Source organism: Lactuca sativa, chromosome 8 (assembly GCF_002870075.4).
Source record: "Lactuca sativa cultivar Salinas chromosome 8, Lsat_Salinas_v11, whole genome shotgun sequence".
NCBI classification, from domain to species: Eukaryota; Viridiplantae; Streptophyta; class Magnoliopsida; order Asterales; family Asteraceae; genus Lactuca; species Lactuca sativa.
This window is the reverse complement of record NC_056630.2, coordinates 113,247,849-113,257,621: the sequence shown is the minus strand read 5'-3', so window position 1 is coordinate 113,257,621 and position 9,773 is coordinate 113,247,849.

Here is a 9,773-nt window from a genome sequence, read left to right as displayed (position 1 = left end):
CGTCTCAACCTTCCTTTGGGTCAGACTCTCGTAATCTATGGAAATAAACTCAGTTCCCATCTTCGTATCATTTCCTGCATCAAAGCTCAAAAGCTCCTGCGAAAGGAGTGCATTGCATTCTTAGCCCATGTAATCAACGAGAAACAGGAAGTTAAAGACCTCACGAGCATCCCCAAAGTCTGTAACTTTCCTGATGTATTTCCCAAAGAGCTTCCAGGAATCCATCCCGAGCGTCAGGTCGAGTTCCGTATTGACCTAATTCCTAGAGCTACCCCCGTAGTGAAGTCTCCGTATCGCTTAGCTCCAGCAGATTTTCAGGAGTTATCCATCCAACTCAATGAGTTGCTCAGTAAAGGATTCATTAGACCGAGTTCCTCACCCTGGGGAGCTCCGGTATTGTTCGCTAAGAAGAAAGATGGATCATTTCGGATGTGTATCGATTATCGCGAGCTGAACAAGTTGACCGTCAAAAACCGATATCCTCTTCCGCGAATAGATGACCTCTTCAATCAACTCCAGGGAGCCAGTTACTTCTCCAAGATAGACCTTCGGTCAGGGTACCATCAGCTACGAGTTCATGAGAGTGATGTTTCTAAAACAGCTTTCAGGACTCGATATGGACACTACGAGTTCGTAGTGATGCCCTTCAGTCTAAACAACGCACCGGCAGTGTTCATGGACCTGATGAACCGGGTGTGTCACCCTTATCTGGACAAGTTCGTCATTGTATTCATTGATGACATACTTGTCTATTCCCGAAGCAAAGAAGATCACAAACAACACTTGAGGCTAGTGTTGGAAACCCTTCGATCCGAGAAGTTGTACGCGAAATTTTCCAAATGTGAGTTCTGGATTCGAAAGGTAACTTTCCTCGGTCACGTGGTCAACGAGGAGGGTATTCATGTAGATCCTTCCAAGATTAAAGCGATAGAGAATTGGTCGGCACCAAAGACACCCACAGAAATCCGGCAATTCTTGGGTCTCACCGGCTATTATCGGAGATTCATCCAGAATTTTTCCAGAATCGCCAAACCCTTAACCACTCTAACCTAGAAAGGTGTACTCTTTTGTTGGAGTGAGAAGCAAGAAACCGCATTCCAGACGTTGAAGAAAGCCTTGTGCATCGCACCTGTTCTGTCCCTACCCGAAGGGATAGAGGACTTCGTTGTCTACTGCGATGCGTCTAATCAAGGCTTGGGCTGCGTGCTTATGCAAAGAGGAAAAGTAATTGCTTATGCCTTTAGACAGCTGAAAGCACACGAGGTTAACTATACCACGCATGACTTGGAGTTAGGAGTCGTAGTCTTTGCACTGAAGATTTGGAGACATTATCTCTACGGAACCAAGTGTACGATCTTCACTGACCATAAGAGCCTGCAGCACATCTTTAACCAGAAAGACTTGAACATGAGGCAACGACGATGGGTAGAACTACTCAGTGATTATGAGTATGAAATCCGTTACCATCCCGATAAGGCCAATGTGGTAGCAGATGCCCTTAGCCGAAAGGAGAGTCCAAGCCGAAAGGTGAAGACCCTGACGATGACCGTCCATTCTAACTTATCCATGCAAATCCAAGAAGCCCAGTTAGAAGCCCCCAAAACCGAGAACGTGTCAATTGAAGCCTTGAGAGGAATGGAAAAGAAACTTGAGATTAGAGGTGACGGAGTCTACTGCTTCATGGATTGAATCTAGATTCCAAAGTCCGGAGGATTCAGGGAGATTGTCATGGAGGAAGCGCAAAAGACCAGATACTCTGTTCACCCGGGTTCGGACAAGATGTACCTGGATCTCAAGAAACAATACTGGTGGCCAAACATGAAAGCTGAGATAGCTACGTTCGTGGGCAAGTGTCTGACTTGCGCCAAGGTCAAAGTCGAGTACCAGAAACCCTCGGGTCTACTCCAGCAGCCCGAGATACCCAAATGGAAATGGGAGATGATTACCACGGATTTCATCACCAAGTTACCCAAGTGTCCGAGTGGGTACGACACCATTTGGGTAATTGTCGATCGTTTGAAAAAGTCCGCTCACTTCATCCCGATCAAAGAATCATTCAAGATGGAAAGACTCGCGCGAATTTACATCCAAGAGGTAGTCCGACTGCACGGTGTACCTGCGTCCATTATCTCTGATCGAGATAGCAGGTTTACCTCCAGATTCTGGCAGTCTCTCCAGAAGGCTCTTGGAACCAAACTAGACATGAGCACGGCGTATCATCCTTAGACCGATGGACAAAGTGAGAGAACAATCCAAACCCTGGAGGACATGCTTAGGGCATGTGTCATTGATTTTGGAAAGTCATGGGACACACATCTACCTTTGATCGAGTTCTCGTACAACAACAGTTACCACACCAGCATCAGGGCTGCCCCGTTTGAAGCCCTCTACGGTCGTAAGTGCAGATCCCCTCTGTGCTGGGCCGAGGTGGGGGATACACAGCTAGCCAAGAGTCGAGTCCCCAACAGTGCTCTCACTGGTCCTGAAATCATTCGCGAAACCACCGAGAAGATCATCCAAATCTGGGAACGATTGAAAGCTTCACGAGATCGCCAAAAGAGTTACGTTGATAACCGCCGGAAACCTCTAGAATTCCAGGTTGGAGACCGTGTCCTGTTGAATGTCTCGCCCTGGAAAGGCACGATACGCTTTGGAAAGCGTGGTAAACTTAATCCGAGGTACATTGGACCCTTCGAGATCCTCGCCAGGATCGGTCTGGTAGCCTATAAACTTCGTTTAACCCATGAGCTCAGTAACATCCATCCCGTCTTCCATGTTTCAAATCTCAAGAGGGGTTATCCGATGAAACCTTAGTGATTCCTTTAGACGAGATCGAGAACAATGAAAACCTCAACTTCGTGGAGGAACCGATCAAAATCATGGATCGAGAAGTCAAACATACAAAGCAAAGCCGCATCCCGTTAGTAAAGGTTCGCTGGAATGCCAAGCGAGGACCAGAGTTCACTTGGGAGTGTGAAGACTCGATGAAACAACAATATTCACATCTCTTTCCAGATCCATGATTTGTATCTTGTATTGTATCTTAATTTTGAATTTCAAGACGAAATTCCCTCTAACAGGGGAATAATGTAATAACCCAAAATTTCGTATCATTACTTGTAACCCTTTTCGTAATCCATTTCGATCAACCAATCGTCGTTTTCAAATTCGTTTCCGATTTAGCCATTTAATTAAGTCATTAAATTGAAATTATCTAAAATGACTTAATGGGTGTTCAAACACATTTATAACTCATTCTAACACCCCGTATAAGTAATCGGAACATTTATAGAATCAACCATATCGGGTTACGGCAACTTGGTCGGGTGCGACCAAAAGCCCCGTCTAAAGCCGGTATCGGGTAGAATTCCACCGTTTCCAAACCCCGAACACTATTTAAAGTGTTCTAAACTTCCGTTTGAAGCTTTTGCTTCATATCACTACTCTCTCTCTCTCTAACCACTCTCCTCAACCAAAGATTCAAGGTCCAAACCATTGAATTAAGGCTCCAAATCTTTGAGGTAACATCCCCAACTTGTTGTTTAACCTCTTAGTCCTTCAAATTCGTGTTTAATATATCAATTTTGACCTGGAACATGTGTTTACGGCCAAGGAGCATTCTTGGGCCGTAAACACCTAAAAACTTGGGTTTTAAGCAATTTAAGCCCTCCAAACCAACATTGGGACTTAGATACGACTTTATGGCTTACAAATCCGGACTTAGAACACTCTAAACATAAATTTTGAGGATCAAATAAGAGTTTACGGCCAAGGAACATGCTTGGGCCGTAAACTCCTCATACATGGGTAGTAAACTCATTTAAACATGTTTAAAAGCCATATAACTCCACCAATAGCCTTGGAATAAATCCTAGAATCATCTAAAAATAGTTTCGGGGCCTTGAACATGTCAAACACCCTCCATTTAGGAGTTTACGGCCAAAGCTTTCCAAGAAATAGTTCCAGGGCCATAAACTCATAAAAACATGTTAAAAGGTGCCCTAAATTCATACCAAGGCTAGTAAAAATTGTTTGGGGACTTTAAGCATATCAAACACCCTCCAAATGAGAGTTTACGGCCATGACACCCCAAGGACAAGTCCCAGGGCCGTAAACTCCTCTATAGGTGTCAAATGATGCCCAAAACTCATACCAAGGCTTGGAAAATTAGTTAGAATCACATGTGATTGTCCTAGCCTCACAAAATAATTATGGATTGAACTTGGGGGGGGGGGAGTTTACGGCCGTAAACTCCATTTTTACAGATGTGAACTCCCATAAATAATATACAAGCACATTCAATCCATTCCAAGGCTTTAGAAAAATCCATTCCATCATTCCCCATGTTCATTTAAGCCATTTAGCACCCCAAATCACCCAATCATGAGTTCACGGCCGTGAACTCATGTATGTATGGGTATATGGACGAAAACTCCATAAGGATTTTACTCTTGAAGAGTAAACTCAATTCCCAAGTCCCTCGCATCATTACATGTCCGTAGATGTCACCCGGGTCACTCGAAACACTCGTTTTGAAGTGTTTTAGCTCATTGGAGTGTAATATCCTATCTAATTAGTATTTTTAAATCTAATTAGATATATCTGGTCATTATTTCATATTACATAGGAACCTCGCGTGTAATCAAGCCCCAAACCAACGATTAGTGTCCAAAACAGATACGCCTTCTCGTCTGGTGAGTTCATACCCTTACCCTTTTTCACTGTTTTCACTGTTTTCAGGGGGGAATACAAGCAAAGTACAATGGATAATTGTACTTAAAACTTGTTTTACATGTGTGTGTTTCAAAACCTATATGCTTTTAACACCGATATCCACAACTGATAACTGTTTGAAACTTGCAGGGTAATCATATACATTATTTGTGAAATTAGTTGTAAACTGTTATGTTTTATTTATTTCACAAATGGTATTCCACATTATATTAGTTAAAAGCATGACATTAGAACCTTTGAACATAAAACTTTGTACACTGTTTTGTCCTCAGTAACACTCCACAGAGATACGCGAGTGGAGGATTATCATATTATTACTAGTAAATTTGTTAGTCCTATATAATTGGAGACACGTCCTCGGCGAACACTCCACAAATATACGCGAGTGGAGGACTGCACCCGTAACCAGAATCTCTTAGATAAGGAGCGTGACTTGAGTGTATAGATCTATACGGGGCTGACTACCCCACACCTGGCTACTAGCTACAGCCGAACCGAAATGGTTCAAGGGTGACGAAAGTCATAAGGTGATGTGGACTACTTATTGCCATATCTAGTCTATCGTATGGTTATGGAACTCGCAATTAGGATAACAGGGATTTACTTAATAGTAATAATGAATAAAGTAATTAGTTTAATTTGTTTTAAAACTATTACAATTCACAACGACAACTGGGTTTTCAGCTTACATCTTTCACAATTGGTAACCAACATTCAGGAAAATATGGGATTTTCCTGGGGAACATTATACATAACCAGAAAAGTGTAACCAACCGGATAACTTTACATTTCATAAGAGTAAACATGTTTTCAATATACATCTTTCACATTAGGTAACCAACATTCAGGAAAATATGGGATTTTCCTGGGGAACATTATACATAATCAGGAAAGTGTAACCAACCGGATAACTTTACATTTCATAATTGTTAACATGTTTTCAGTGTACAACTTTACATTACATTTTGGGAATCCATAACTAACCTTTTAAGAAAATATGGGATTTTCTTGGTGTGTGTAACATTTTTAGAAACAGAAAGGAAACTTGTACATTTTTCCACAAAACAAAACCGCTTATGAACTCACCAACGTTATGCTGATTTTCAAATCGCTTGTATTCTCAAGTCAGCGTTAGACAGGTACCCGATGATCCTTTTGTTCGAAGACGGAGTGTGTAGAAGATCCGTTCCATTTTGTTTATATATACTATGTATCATTTGTACAACTTTACTTTTGAAACAAATGTAAACTTTTTTATATGTAATCTAATGGTTGTTTTACTTTACTTACTATGTGCATTGGATTTGATACTCAACGTGGAGTCAACCCCGGAAATATTTTCGTCTCCGGTTTTCGGGGTGTGACAGTTGAGTCAAGGGAAGTACTCGACGTGCCAAGAGAGGGTCTAAGAGAGAGTTAGTGGACACGTGTAGACTCGCCGAGTCGCCCTAGTGCACTCGACGAGTCGGGTCAAAGTTTGACCGTTGACCTTGTTGACTTTTAGGGTTGAGTAGAGTGGTATTTATGAGAGTATTTACTTTATGTGATTAGGCGGAGACTATATCACATTTCTACCGAGTCAGATATTTACCGAGACACCGAGGTGAGTCTTCTCAGTATACGTTACCTAGAGTGGTATATTGTGTAGACCAAAGGGTCTTATGTGTTATGTATGAGATTATGTGCTATGTGTCCAACGATACAGACCGGGCCGGAGGGCCCAACGAGCTATGATCGGATCAGAGGGTCCAACGAGTTACGGGACTGGAGGGTCCCGCTGAGACACATCGACCGGAAGGTCGTATTATAGCCTCGAGTGGCGTATATGTTGTATGCGGTATTTTAGGGAACTCACTAAGCATTTATGCTTATAATTGTTGTGTTATGTGTTTCAGGTACTAGTGATGAGCGCGGGAAGGCGCCAGCATGATTTGTACACACACGCATTGGAGTTTATGTTTGAGATTCTGGGGAGATGTTTTGTGATGATAACATTTGATACAATGTGTTTTGACATTATTTTATGAGTGAATGAATGTTTTGAAAATGAAAAAAATTGTTTTGAAAATTTACGTTGTTACAAGTACATCATGAGGAACAACCTTATCGATCTTTGTGGTGGACTTGACCAGCGCACACTCAAGTGTACCTGATCCCCTAATCCTTCACTTGAATTACATGTACATGTGATCAACAAATTAGTCTTAAGTTACCAAAGATGAAAATTCTCACTTATCATACAATACAAGTTGCATGATTCCAAGTTTCTATCCAAATGAAACTTGGGTGATGAGAATCTTTCCTTGTTTGGTAAATTATGACACTACCACAAACGAAAGAATCAAATCCATTTTCCAATATTGCTATCAATGGAATCATATAAACAATAATTTTCACTAATTCCATTATAAGGATAGTTAAAATAAATAAAATCAAAAAAAATTCTTTTTATTTTAAAATTGCGGAAAAACTTATCCTTATAATACAAATACATATGAAAACAATGTTGTTATTTATTCCTAGGCAATCTATCACAACTCTTAAGCAACAACTCAAAATTCTGATCACCGAACCATGCGATCGAAATCCATCTTCGCGATCAGAATCAACATATTATTCCTTTAAGTTTCCTCTATTTTATTTGATTCTTAAAAGATCAAAATGCGACCTAGTCACATCATGTAATAAGAATCTCAAAATAGGAACTTAATAGAGTTAAATAGTGGGCTTTACCCGAAGTAGAGTCAAACTTTTTGATTTTACCATCCTTATGATCTTTCAGGTAAATAGAGCAGCTTCGCAACCAATGGCCCTTCCTTTGGCAATAGAAACATATGGACTCTTTGGGAATGGTACACGAGACTGTCTCAGACTTAGCTTTTCTCTTTACCATTTGGTCAATCGAGTTTCTATGGCCGATCCCTTTCTATTGGGAAGAGAATACTTTTCTGGACTTCTAATGTTACCATTGTCAATGTCCATGGAAATTTGAGAAGTTGATCTTCCAATCAAATTTCTTTTACCAGTGCTCTAAATCATTGCTGATTAAGCAACATCAAGCAAATAGGTAAGATCATTATGATGGGTTTTGGTCATAAGACATCCTATGTGCTCATACAAACCCTAATGCTTGGATCTAGGTTTCTCTATTGTACATGATTTGAATCCAAGACTATAAACCCTAATTCTAGCATATGGAAATCAATATTAACATATAATTAGGTTTAAGATAGTACCTTGATTGTTATGTAGCAATAACAATCCCAATTCCTCCTTGAATTGACTTTGGAAGGCTTAGAGTCACAAGTGTCACTCCTCTAATGGCTCACAAACACCATAAGCAAGAGGATGAAGAGGAGAGAGGTTAGAGGCTGCCCAAAACGTGTTCTAACCCTAGAAAAGAAGTTCCCCACGTTTTTGAGCCTTAAGGGTTATATTTATGGTGAGGTTATTAGGGTTATCTAACAAGGAAACCCTAATTTGGTTGCTTAAGCCCTAAGCAACCCATAGACTCCTTTAATCAAGCCCTTGGACGATTTCCTTATGGGCTTCCCATAAGAATTCGTCCACCTCTTGATTTAAGACAATCCATGGCCCAAATTGCAATTATCTTATAATTACAATTCCAGTCCCTTAAGTTTAATTAATCTCTTTTAGTAACAAAACTAATTACCAATTAATTATTGACTAATATTAATTAAACAATATGATTTCTCCTTTAATATATCATTCCCATAATATATTAATAAATCATATTTAATCCTTTCTCTCCATAATTCATCTTATCAGGTTGCTTTGGTGAAGGCAACCCAAAAGGACCATGCACCATCGGGTCAAGTACATACCAAAATAGTTATGGACTTAGACACTAATCCAACAGTCTCCCACTTGGATAAGTCTAACAACTATTCTGCGTATGACTTCAGATCCTGATCTGCAATCGTAGCTTTCCAAAGCCGCTGTCAACTCTGATCCTATCAGATACGTGTGTCCTTAGATAAGGGATCATATATTCCTCCATTCTTGATATCGTATGAGATATGATTTCAAATCATTCTCTTTGTACTATCTTCATGTTTCATTTCCACCATGAAAAACGAAAAAGAATTTTAGGTCTTAAGTGAATTGAAACTCCTAGAAACTTTGAGATTCATTGAACTTTTCAATGGCATATTTAAATCTCGATTGTGCCCTCTCAAGTTTGTGACTGGGATGTCGAGGATCACAAACAAGGTGTGAATAACCATGCAAATTAACTTGGCACCCTTATTTTTTATCACCTAATCGATGTGCCGGTTACCCACATCCGCTCCACCTATCTATGATAAACATTAAGTTACCCTTTGCCATTCTTACTAGTCCATGTTAGTGTGTCGGTTACCCAAAAACGCTCCACCAACGACTTTGTAAGGTACAAAGTGTAATTTCATGGGTTAGCACCAAATTCACATTTTCCTAAAGTAGCTAAGATTGAGAATTTAATAAGGTTTAGTTACGTTATATTTATCATTATACTTTTAATGAAAGGAGAATTAATGTTCTGTCAAACCCGTTCGGCTAACGACCCTCCACCAGTCGAGTGAGAGTGGACACCCATTAAACTGCCATTTTATAGGTAGTAACCTTATACCTCTCTTATAGACCGACTTCGTGAAAGATGCCTACTAACGGTAAGACTGACTTGCTCTTATACATATAAATATTAAACCTATAATATTATAATAGTATAAGCGTTGAATTTTAAACTTTTAAAATTCTAAGGGTTTAACTTGGAATTAAAGTATTCAGGGGGGGGGGGGGACTTTACAATTTCCAAAACCCGAGGGAAAGTTTTGAAAAATTCAAAAACTTTTGGTTTCCATAACTTATGAGTTTAAAGTAGTTTTAATGAAAAAACTCTTCAAGTTCCATAACTTGAGGACATGTTATGGAAGACTTTAAAACATTTAAAAAATGAGACTCTTCATTTTCATAACTTATGGAAATCTTATGAGTTTTAAAAATCATAAATGAGACTTTTCATATAACTTGAGGACAAG